Source organism: Bos indicus, chromosome 22, assembly GCF_029378745.1.
Source record: "Bos indicus isolate NIAB-ARS_2022 breed Sahiwal x Tharparkar chromosome 22, NIAB-ARS_B.indTharparkar_mat_pri_1.0, whole genome shotgun sequence".
In the NCBI taxonomy this organism is placed as follows: domain Eukaryota; kingdom Metazoa; phylum Chordata; class Mammalia; order Artiodactyla; family Bovidae; genus Bos; species Bos indicus.
Window position 1 is genome coordinate 7,870,673 of NC_091781.1, and position 12,967 is coordinate 7,883,639.

Here is a 12,967-nt window from a genome sequence, read left to right on the forward strand (position 1 = left end):
TCAATGAACATATACCCAAAACTAAAAAGGCAAATATTTCAACTTGAGAGACAGAAAAAAAATGGATTCCTGGGAATTTCCTGACGATTTGGTGGTTAGGACTCAGCGCTTTCACTGCTGGGGCCTGGGTTTGATCCCTCCCTGGTGGCTCAGATGGTAAAGAATCTGCTTGCAATGCAAGGGACGAGGGTTCAGTCCCTGGGAGACCCAAGTTTGATCCCTGGGTTGGGAAGATCCCCTTGAGAAGGGCATGGCAACCCACTCCAGTATTCTTGCATGGAGAATTTCATGGACTGAGGGGCTTGGTGAGCTACAGTCTATGGGGTCACAAAGAGTCAGACACAACTGAGCAGCTAACACTGTGGGGAACTAAGATCCCACAAGCCAAACCACACAATGTGGCCAAAAAGAAAGAAAGAAAGAAAGAAAGGATTCCTAATTTACTTCTTGGTTTTTGTCTTGGATTTCTTCATGTTCAGGTACAATCCTGTTGAGATGTTGTTTATAACCACACTACACCATCTGTTTATGTCCATGATCTGCACTGAAAGTCATCCATTGCTGAGAAAGGCTGAAATGCTCAGGGGTTGATCTCCTCAGTTTGATCATCTTGAGAAACTGCATCCTCAGTGTTAAAGGTTATAATATGTCAGCGGTGTGAGAGCTAGTGAAGAGAGTGAATATATCCCTGAGGTGTGCTACTTAAGCAAGCCACTTGAAAACTGGCTTTAAAAATGACATACAGAAATGTATTCAGATGATCCCTCCTTAAAAAGACCAGTGAGAACAGGAAAGGTGCTTCTCCCCTCAACAGGAAAGATGTTTCTGTAGGGAATCTCAGTTATAGTTGTTGCTTCTTTTTTTTTTTGCCTGAGGTGCAGCTTGAGGGATCTCAGTTCCCCGACCAGGAACTGAACCTGGGGTCTGGCAGTGAGAGCACTGGGTCCTAACCACTGGACCGCTAGAGTAGTCCTTTGTTTTCCCTTTTAGATAAACAAGTTTTAGAGCAGTGTTCAGTTCAGTTCAGTTCAGTTGCTCAGTCGTGTCCGACTCTTCGTGACCCCATGAATCGCAGCACGCCAGGCCTCACTGTCCATCACCGACTCCCAGAGTTCACTCAGACTCATGTCCATTGAGTCAGTGATGCCATCCAGCCATCTCATCCTCTGTCGTCCCCTTCTCTTCCTGCCCCCAATCCCTTCCAACATCAGAGTCTTTTCCAATGAGTCAACTCTTCGCATGAGGTGGCCAAAGTACTGGAGTTTCAGCTTTAGCATCATTCCTTCCAAAGAAATCCCAGGGCTGAGCTCCTTCAGAATGGACTGGTTGGTTCACAGCAAAACTGAGTAGAAGGTACAAAGATTTTCCATGTATCCCTGGCCTCCACATACACACAACCCTCCCTACTATCAACCTTCCCCACCCACCAGAGTTGTACGTTTGTTACCATCTATGAATCTACATCAACACCTCTTACACCACAGTTTATGCTGGGATTTACTCTTGGTGTTGAGTATTCTATGGGTTTGGACAAATGTACAGTGGCATGTGGGCTTCCCAGGTGGCCCTAGTGCTAAAGAATCTGCCTGCTAATGCAGGAGACATAAGAGACGTGGGTTCAATCCCTGGGTTGGGAAGACTCCCTGGAGGAGGGCATGGCAACTCACTCCAGTATTCTTGCCTGGAAAATCCCATGGACAGAGAAGACTGGTGGGCTACAATCCATGGGGTCGCCAAGAGTCGGACACGACTGAAATGACTTAGTAAGCACACGTGCATAATGACATGTATCTACCATTATAATATAGTACAGAAGATTCACTGCCCTAAAAACCTGTGTGCTCTATCATCTCTCCCTTGCCCCAACCCTTGGCAACCACTGATATTTTTCTTTCCCCATTGTTCTTGCTTTTCCAGAATGTTGGAATCATACAGCCTTTTCAAATTGCCTTCTTTCCCTTGGTAACATGCATTTAAGGGTCCTCCATGTCCTTTCATAGCTTGATAGCTCATTTCTTCTTAGTGCTGAGTACTAGCCACTGTCTGGATATACCATAGTTTATTATCCATTCACCTACAGAAGGACATCTTGATTGCTTGCAAGTTTTGGCAATTATGAATAAAGTTGCTTTAAAGACCTGTGTGTAGGGTTTTGGGTAGAGATAAGTTTTCAACTCATTTGGGTAAATACCAAGCTGGATCATTTTGTAACAGTGTATTTAGTTTCATAAGAAGTCTCCAGGCTGTCTTCAAAAGAGATTGTACCATTTTGCAACCCCACTATCGATGAATGATAGTTCATTGTTGATAGTTCAAATGTTGCTATAGTTCATAGCAATAGTTCCTGTTGCCCCACATCCTCACAAGCTCTTAGTGTTGTCTGTGTTTTGGGTTTTAGGTGTGCAGTGTTAGCTCACACTTATTTTAATCTGCATTTCCTTAATGACATACAATGTGGAACATCTTCTTGTATGCTTATTTGCCATCTGTGAGGTATCTGGTGAGCTTTCTATTCCAATCTTTGGCTTATTTTAAAATCAGGTTGTTTCCTTATTATTGCATCTTAAGAAATCTTTGTGTATTTTGCATAACAGTCCTCTATCAGACATGTCTTTTCCAAGTATTTTCTCCCAGTCTGTGGCTTGTCTTCTCATTCTCTTGGCAGTTTCTTCCACAGAGCAGAGCAGAGTTTTTAATTTTAATGAGGTCCAATTTATCGAGTATTTCCTTCATGGATTGTGTCTTTGGTATTGCTTCTAAAAAAGTCATCACCATGCTTGAGGTCACCCAGATTTTCTCCCATGTTACCTTCTAGGAGTTTTACATCAATAGTTTTGCATTTTACATTGAGTTCTATGATCCATTTTGATTTATTATTTTTGTCACAATTCTAAGTTCTGTGTCTGGAAATTTTTCTTTTTTTGCATATGGATACCTCGCTGCTTGGCACCGTTTGTTGAAAAAGATGATATTTTCTCCATTGTATTATCTTTGTTCTTCTGTCAAAGATTAGCTGACTCTATTTATATGGATCTATCTTTGGACTCTCAATTCTATTCCACTGATCTGTTCATCTATTCTTTCACAATGCAGTCCTCTGACCCCGTGCTTTTCCTTTAATATTGTGTTGGTCATTTTGCTTCTTTATATAAACTTCAGAATCACTTAATTGATATCCACAAAATAATTTGCTGAGATTTTGATTGAGACTGTGTTGAACCCACAGATCAAATTGGGCTGATCTAACATATGGCATGCTGCAGTCGACAGGGTCACAAAGAGTTGGACACGACTAAGTGACTGAACAAAAATAAACATCTTGACAATTTGAATCTTCCTATTGATGAACGTGAAATATCTCTACGTTTATTTAGTTCTTTTTTAATTTCTTTTATCAGAGATTTATAATTTTTCTCATATACATCTTGTTGCAATGGCACACCACTGCAGTACTCTTGCCTGGAAAATCCCATGGACGGAGGAGCCTGGTAGGCTGCGGTCCATGAGGTCATTAAGAGTTGGATACAACTGAGCGACTTCACTTTCACTTTTCACTTTCATGCATTGGAGAAGGAAATGGCAACCCACTCCAGTATTCTTGCCTGGAGAATCCCAGGGACGGGGTAACCTGGTGGGCAGCTGTCTATGGGGTCGCACAGAGTCGGACACAACTGAAGCGACTTAGCAGCAGCAGCAGCTGATCTTTTTAAGGTATGTATTTGAAAACATACATACTAGTTGTATTTTTGTTGTTATTGTTCGGTCACTAAGTTATATCTGACTCTTTGTGACCCCATGGACTGCAGTATGCCAGGCTTCCCTGTCCTCCACTATCTCCTGGAGTTTGCTCAAATTCATGTCCACTGAGTCAGTGATGGTATCCAACCATCTCATCCTCTGTCATCCCCTTCTCCTCCTGCCTTCAATCTTTCCCAGCATCAGGGTCTTTCCCAATGAGTCAGTTCTTTGCATCAGGTGGCCAAAGTACTAGAGTTTCAGTTTCAGCATCAGTCCTTCCAATGAATATTCAGAACTAATTTCAGGATTGACTGGTTTGATCTTGCAGTCCAAGGGACTCTCAAGAGTCTTCTCCAGCACAATTCAAAATCATCAATTCTTTGGTACTTAACCTTCTTATGGTCCAACTCTCACATTTGTACATGACTACTGGAAAAACCATAGTCCTTTGACTAAATGGACCTTTGTCGACGAAGTAAAATGTCTCTGCTTTTCAATATGCTGTCTAGGTTTGTGATAACTTTCCTTCCAAGGAGCAAGGGTTTTGTAATTTCATAGAGTCAGTCATTGTCTGCAGGAAATTTTAGAGCCCAGGAAAATAAAATCTGTCCTTTTTCCCCTATTCTATTTGCCATGAAGTGAGGGGACCAGATGCCATGATCTTAGTTTTTTGAATGTTGAATTTTGAACTGGTTTTTTCACTCTCCTCTTTAACCCTCATCAAGAGGTTCTTTAGTTCCTTTCAGTTTCTGCCATTAGAATGGTATTATCTGCATATCTGAGGTTATTGATATTTCTTCTGGCAATCTTGATTCCAGCTTGTGACTCATCCAGCCTGGCATTTCGCATGATGTACTCTGCATATAAGTTAAATAAGCAGGGTGACGATATATAGCCTGGACGTACTCCTTTCTAAATTTCGAGCCAGTGACTTGTTTCATGTCCAGTTCTATCTGTTGTTTCTTGACCTACATACAGATCTCTCAGGAGACAGGAAAGGTGGTCTGGTATTCCCATTTCTTTAAGAATTTTCCAGTTTGTTGTGATCCAAACAGTTAAAGGTTTTATCACAGTCAATGAACCAGAACTAGATGTTTTTCTGGAATTCCCTTGCTTTTTCTATGATCCAGTGAATGTTAGCAATTTGATCTCTGGTTCCTCTACCTCTTCTAAATCCAGCTTGTACATCTGGAAGTTCTCCATTCATGTTCTGCTGAAGCCTAGCTTGAAGGATTTTGAGCATTACCTTGTTAGCATGTGGATTAGGCACAATCATGTGGTAGTTTGAACATTCTCATTCTTTGGCATTGCCCTTCTTTGGTATTGGAGCAAAAACTGACCTTTTCCAGTCCTGTGGACACTGCTGAGATTTCCAAATTTGCTGGCATTTATAGTGCAGCACTTTAACAGCATCAGCTTTTAGGATTTGAAATAGCTCAGCTGGAATTCTATCACCTCCACTAGTTTTGGTTTTAGTAATGCTTCCTAAGTTCCACTTGACTTCACACTCCAGGATGTCTGGCTCTAGGTGAGTGACCATGCCACTGTGGTTATCCAGGTCATTAAGACATTTTTGGTATAGTTCTGTGTATTCTTGCCATCACTTCGTAACCTCTTCTGCTTCTGTTAGGTTCAGACCATTTCTGTCCTTTATTGAGCCCATCTTTGCATGAAAAGTTCCCTTGATCTCTCCAGTTTTCTTGAAGCAATCTCTAGTCTTTCCCATTCTGTTGTTTCCCCGATTTCTTTGCACTGTTTTCTTATCCCTCCCTGATCTTCTCTGGGACTCCGCATTCAGTTGTGTTTATCTTTCCCTTTCTCCCTTGCCTTTTGCTTTGTCTCTCCTCAGCTATCTGTAAAGCCTCCTCAGACAACTACTTTGCCTCTTGCAGTTTTGTCATATTTAAGTTTCTTCCAACTATTACATTATTTTTATTACTATATTTATATTATGTGGCAAAAAAAAAAAAAACCCAAGCTTTTTTCAGAACATTTCCAATCAACACCAATTAAGTGGCGAAAAACAGCTACAAATTATAACAACTTTTGATTAATACCAACATGGAGGAGAAAGTTCTTTGGATACAGTTCCATCCCCAATAAGAATATAGCACAATGACCAGCACAAATTATACCCACATTGACACTTAAAGCTGGTCACAATTTTGAATCTCTTTCATGAAGCTAGCACATTAGATAAAATAGTTTTTTAAAGCCTTTTAAGAAGGGTCATTGATCTGTTCCAAATTAAAGGAGACTGAAGAGACACGACAGTTAAAGGCAATGCATAATCCTGGACTGGACCCTGGATTGGGGGGACACAGCTATAAAGTCAATACTGGGACTATGCATGAATTTTACTACGGATTAGCTAATAGCATTGCATCAGTGTTTCACTTCTTGATTTTGATCATTAAGATGTCCTTGTACTTTGGAAATATACACTGAAATATTTAGAAATGAAAGGCCTGATATTTTCAGGTTTCTCTCCTTTTTTGTTAAACTATAGCGCATGTTGTACATGTATACGTGAAAAAGTGTACTTTTTTTTTATGCAGAGGGAGATAATGAGAAATCTAATGCAGGAGAATGAAAACAAACTGGGTGAAGAGTACGCAAACAATCTTTGTACTCGTCTTGAAACTTCCCTGTAAATTAGAAATCATAACAAAATTAAAAGTCACAAGCCAATAAAAATGCTCTAAAATTAATCTAAAAAGTTTAGAAATCATGTATTTGACACATTTTCCTGACTTCCCTCTAATATTTCAGACTTTTCCTAAAGCCAATTTAATGCAGTGTTTGGCCTAAAGATTTAAACATAAGCGAAAAACAGCTTAAAATACTACATAATGTTGTATTAATACATGACCGCTAGACAGAAAATATAAAATTGAAGAGAACACTTACTCTTAGATCCTTATAATCTTTTGTTTCACTGTTTGTGAAGTTAACGCTCATGAAAAGATAATCGTATAAGTAGACTTTTTTTTTCTTCAGTGAAAGAGACCTGAGAGAAGATATGCTTCTTTGCCTTCATGAGAAGTGGGAAGTGTTTAGAGGCACAGGGGCATTACGTAAACAAATTACTCTCAAATGGTTTGGGAAAATAATAATATGAGATGGGATTTCCCTGGTGATCCAGTGTTTAAGCCTCTGAACTTTCAAAGCAGGTGGTGTGGATTTAATCCCCGATCAGGGAACTAGATCCCACATGTCCAAAAAATTAATAATAATGATAAGAGAAGCTAAAAAGTAAAAGTGGCCTAAGGTTAACAAAAGTGGGACTGAGATGAAGCATGTATGGGAGTCCTTTGTACCCATTTTTCTCTCTTGCTTTTTCTTTTTGACTGAAACTTTTCTGTAAGTTTGAAATTATTTTGATATAAAAGATTACAGGGAAAAAAATCTCCAAACACATATTATGAGTCATCAGATAGTCCTTCTTATAGCCCTTCTGGTCTGTTCCATATTGCAGGATCTGCTTTCTGAGGCAGCTGTCAGCACCGGCACATGTCTGGATCCACCGCAGTTGGCCTTCTATCTTTCTGCTGCCTGCGTCGCAAGCCCTGGGACTACTTGCCAGTGAGCCTGACTCAGGCTAGGACGTCACTGCCCTGAGCAACTCGGCCAAGACTGGTCCAACTGGTTAGGGTCCTCTGACCGTGTATGTAGTTAGGCAGGTAAGTAGCACCAACAGCACATACTCAGTCATTAAGTCACGTCTGACTCTTTGCGACCCTACTCTTTGCAGCCCGCCAGGCTCCTCTGCCCATGGAATTCTCCAGGTGAGAATACTGGAATGGGTTGCCATTTCCTTCTCCAGGAGATCTTCCCGACCCAGGGATCGAACCCACGTCTCCTGCGTTATCAGGCGGATTCTTTGCCACTGAGCCACCTGGGAAGCCCAATGGGCCCATTGCAAAATATACGCTGTTTAGCTGAAGCTCTAAAAACGAAACAAAATCAAGTTTGCTTCAGCAACAGGAGACCAGTGTGAGGTTCTCCGTTTGCTGATAGACCCTGAGCAGCTGGGAGCACCCGTCCTCGCCTCGGATGTCTGCAGCCTGGCTGGCATGAGGCTCTATGTCCCCTTCCTCCCCAATCCCGATCTCTGTGATTACAGTTTTTATTTTTGCGATTTCCTTCAGTATAAAATCAAGGTCAGGGAGCATATTCTTCCCCACAAAGACATGATTAAAGCAGTGTGTGGAGTGACATTCAGTCTAACCTCTTTATTTGCATATCCTTTCTTCCTTCCTATAGAGCTGCTGTGTCACCAGCTGATAGGAAAGCACATTTTCCTGGTATGAGAGTACATTTTCCAGGCTCTCAATATTATTGTAAATATTAGGTAACATTATCATTAAAGGGGAATTTACTGCATTGGATTTAGGATATTTAGTATATCACAAGTGGGATAGCTATGAAAGATGTAAATTGTAGTTAACAGAGGATTTGAAAGGAAGGCATATATTCATACGGTGATACATGCTTGGTGAAAATTTTTTCGTGAATAACTTAGTGGGGGGAAAAAAAGAGTGCATTGAATCAGTAGAATAAGATAAACACATTTTGATCAGCAAGGGCACAGGCACTGATAATGAGGAAGAGGTAGTTCAGTTTCTGCACTTTTTTAGTTAAAAAAGTAAAGTGAGACAGAGCTGAGATTGTACCAAGGGGAACAGAGAGCTTGACTGAGAACAGACTGCATAACCTTATAAGTGCATGCTAAGGGCTGCCCTCTATGCTAATTTCATTATAATGAGCAAAACCCCGTGGAAGCATTAATAGCATAAGTTGTAGTCAAGAGCCAGTTGGACACTTGGAAGATCTGTTGGGCATAACATTTAGAAGGAGCGTCCGGAAAAGATAAAAAATTATATCATCTGGGAAGGGTATAGATTTTACTTAATTAATTAATTTACTTACTGTATTTCATCAGCCTTATCTAAGTCATATGGAGAAAAAAGGTTCTTTCCAGTGAGCCTGTTTCCCAGAATGCAAAAGGGTGGGTGAGGAGGAGGTACGGGTGTGGTTGACTTTCCCAACTCTCCTTGTTGTCCAGGAGCTCAGATAAAGTTAAAAATTGGCAGTGTCTTTGGAGCAATTTCATCCCTTTCACTTCATCCTCAAATGAGAACATGGAGACTTCTTGGTGAGGAATTCTTTTTCTTTTTGGTTGTGCTGGGTCTTTGTTGCTACAAGTGGGCTTTTTCTAGGTGTGGCAAGTGGGGGCTACTCTCTAGATGTGTTGTGGGGGCTTCTTATTGCAGTGGCTTCTCTTGTTGATGAACAAAGGCTTTAAAGGGAGTGGGCTCAGTAGTTGCCGCACACAGGCTTACTTGCTCCATGGCATATGTAATCTTCCTGGACCAAGGATCAAACCCATGTGTTCTGCATTGGCAGGTGGATTCTTATCCACTGTGCCATGAACGAAGTCCTAGATGAGGAACTCTAATGCCACAATCTATTGCAGCCTATCCTAGGACACTCAGAAGCTCAGAGCTGGTTCCGAAGCTCTGGGTCATGGATCAGGTAGGAAACTGGAGATTGGGGCAAGAAGCAGGGAAATCAACAAAGGGGAAGGGAATAGCATACCGTTAATGTCTCCTGAGTATTCCTTAGCACTCAAGTATTGATTGCAGGGTGACAATATTGTCATCCTGCTTATTTATCTCACAAGCAGAGTACATCATGAGAAATCCCAGGCTGAATGAATAACAAGCAGGAATCAAGATTGCCGGGAGAAATGTCAACAACCTCAGATATACAGATGATACCACTCTAATGGCAGAAAGTATAAAGGAACTAAAGAACTCTTGATGAGGGTGGAAGAGGAGAGTGAAAAAGCTGGTTTGAAACTCAATATAAAAAAAAAAAAGATAATGGCATCCAGCCCCGTCACTTCATGGCAAATAGAGGGAAAAAAGTGGAAACAGTGACAGATTTTCTTTTTTTTGGGGGGGGGACTCCAAAATCACTGCAGATGGTGATTGCAACCATGAAATTAAAAAACCCTTGCTCCTTGGAAGGAAAGCTATGACAAACTTAGACAGCATATTGAAAAGCAGAGACATCACTTTGCCAACAAAGGTCCATATAGTCAAAGCTATGGCTTTTCCAATAGTCATGTATGGATGTGAAATTTGAACCATAAAGAAAGCTGAGTATGGAAGAATTGATACTTTTGAACTGTGGTGCTGACAAAGACTCTTGAGAATCCCTTGGACTGCCAGGAGATCAAACCAGTCAATACCAAAGGAAATCAACCTTGAATATTCATTGGACAGACTGATGCTGAAGGTGAAGCTCCAATCCTTTGGCCACCTGATGCAAAGAGCTGACTCATTAAAAAAGACCCTGATGCTGGGAAAGATTGAAGGCAGGAGGAGAAGGGGATGACAGAGGATGAGACGGTTGGATGGCATCATGGACTCAATGGACATGGGTTTGAACAAACTCCAGGAGATGGTGAAGCCTCCAGGAAAGCCTGACGTGCTGCAGTCCATGGGGTTGCAAAGAGTAGGACACGACCTAGCGACCGAACAACAACAAAACCAGATTGCAGAAACTTTTAGAGACACTTGACTTCCTGGAGAATCAGAAAGCCCTCGTATACAAGGAGAAAAAAGGTTCCTTGGTGAGCACAGATGTTAAATAAAAGGAATACACTTTACCTGTTGGTTCCGAGGTATCATGAACACTGCACACACCTATAATTTCTCCCACTGGTAAAGCAACAACTTGTGAAAATCAACAAGGACCAAAGATCTGCGAGTCCACACGGTCCTGCCTATCTTGCTTCCCAGGGCTACTGCGTGGAGAACACTTGGAAATGGAGACACCAAACTCTCTCTTCTCATAGATTTAAATAAATTGTTTCCCTTGGCCATGCCATGTGGCATGTGGGATCTTATTTCCCTGACCAGGGATCAAACCCTCGCCCCTTGCATTGGAAGCGCAGAGTCTTAACCACTGGACCACGAGGAAAGTCCCTCTCTTGTCACAACTTTTCAGGATTGGTTTTTTTTAAATTAAACTTTTGATTTTATACAGGATTATAGCTGATTAACAATGCTGTGATAGTTTCAGAGGGATAGCAAAGGCACTCAGTCATAGATATACATATATCCATTCTCCCACAAATACCCCTCCCATCCAGGCTGCCACACAACATTGAGCAGAGTTCCCTGGGGGAAGGGATAGTTAAGGAGTTTGGGATGCACAGGTACACACTGCTATATTTAAAATGGAAAACCAACAAGGACCTACTGTATAGCAGAGGACTGGTTTTGATATGCACGTGAGAGGAGCCGGTCACTCCTCTCTGCCCCAGAGGAGGTCAGAGGTGAAGGTGAGATGCCTCAGACTTAAAACACAGAATGTTCTCTTGGAACATGGGCTTGCAATAATAAACAGAACACGAAGTCTTTGAGCACTTTTCCCTCCTGCTCTTACATAGTTCTGAGCAACTCAAGAGCTAAATATGTGTGAGAATGCATACACGGTGGCAATTTATTTTCTGTGTCCGACAGTGTCATTTAATAAAATAAATGCTGCCAGCAGTTCATTCTGCTAGCTCTCCAAGCCCAAGGTTTGACATGAACTTTGCTGCAAGGATATGCTTGCTTTATGATGATAACTTGATTTACTCCTATTTTGTTACTCAAACTGCAACTTTGAATGATGTTTTTCTAGTCTTGGACTCTTCCCCTATGTTTGTAACACGACCCGTTAGCTACATTGCTCTGAGATTAGTTGGTAGTGATGACAACTCCGCAAATACACCCCAAACCACTGAGCTGTACATTTTAAATGGGTGACTTTCACAGTATGTAAATTATGTCTCATTAAAACTGTTCTTTTTTTTAAGTGCTAACTCCCAGTGTTCACTGCAACACTGTTTACAATAGCCAAGATATGGAAGCAACCTAAATTTCCATTGACAGAAATGGATAAAGAAGATGTAGTACATATACACAATGGAATATTACTCAGCCATTAAAAAGATAAAATAATGCCATTACAGCAACATGAATGGACCTAGAGATCATCATACTGAGTGAAGTAAGTCAGATAAAGACAAATGTCACATGACATCACTTATATGGGGAATCTAAAAAAAAATGATACAAAAGAACTTATTTACAAAATAAACTCACAGACTGAGAGGAATGAATTTATGGTTACCAGGGCAGGGGTGGGGGAGGGGCAGTTAGGGAGTTTGGGATTGAGATGTACAAAATCAATACTTAAAATAAACACTGCTATATTTAAAATAAATAACCAGGACTTCCCTGATAATCCAGTGGTTAAGACTCTCCATTGTCAATGCAGGGGGTGCAGGTTTGATCCCTGGTCTGGTCAAGGAGCTAAGAGCTCACATGCCCCGAAGCCCAAAACCAAAACATAAAACAGAGGCAATATTGTAACAAATTCAATAAAGACTTAAAAAATGGTCCACATCAAAAAATCTCAAAAAGAAATAAAACAAAATGGACAAACAAGGAGCTACTGTATAGCACAGGGAACCTTGCTCAATATTGTATAACAATCTAAATGGGGAAAGAATTTGAAAAAAGAATAGACACATGTATAACTGAATTACTTTGCTGTGCACATGAAAATAACTTTTTGTTTAATATAGCAGTTAAAGAACAGAAAGAGATATGTTTATAGAACATAGCTCACATGGGTAAAAGAATTATAATTAGATATTATCCCTGCTCATTTTTATTGTCTTAAAGAGAGGTTTTATATGGGGTTGGAGCAGCCATTTCTTTGAAGAAGGTGACTTGCGGAGAGGGAAAATCTCCCTTTCCCTAACACCTATCTCTAAAAAAAGGTAGAGGATCAAATTTTGCTTGTACATCTTGCAAGTAGAAAGCTGAGATTATTTTAAAAACACTGAAACCAATGTGGTATTATCTGAATGCTGGACATTACGATTTTTATAGAGCAATGGTTCCCAGCCTTGGCAGTACATTGAAATCACCCGAGGAGTTTTAACAATACAACGATTGGGTCATACTTGAAGAGACTCTGATTTACGTGGTCTGAGGTGTGGCTGGGGTTTGGAATTTTAAAAGCTTTGCTAGTGATTCTAATGTGTAGACAAGGTTGAGATACACTGCCATGGAGAAAAAGGAGTAGCAGAATATCTGACTAGTTTATTAGTCCCTTGGTGCTCTGAAATTTCCAGTTACTGCTCATTTTTAAAAGCTTA

At 40.8% G+C, this 12,967-nt stretch overlaps 1 long non-coding RNA gene across 8 annotated transcripts in view; it reads left to right on the forward strand.

The window, feature by feature from the left end:
• Positions 1-12,967, forward strand: part of LOC139178719 (uncharacterized) — a 69,712-nt gene that overhangs the window by 32,290 nt on the left and 24,455 nt on the right. For 4 of the 8 annotated variants that reach the window (XR_011563212.1, XR_011563208.1, XR_011563209.1 and 1 more), the window contains one exon: positions 7,217-11,808. This is a non-coding gene — a long non-coding RNA (uncharacterized lncRNA). The remainder of the gene's footprint in view (positions 1-7,216; positions 11,809-12,967) is intronic. The other 4 variants (XR_011563210.1, XR_011563213.1, XR_011563214.1 and 1 more) reach the window with 4 other exon arrangements.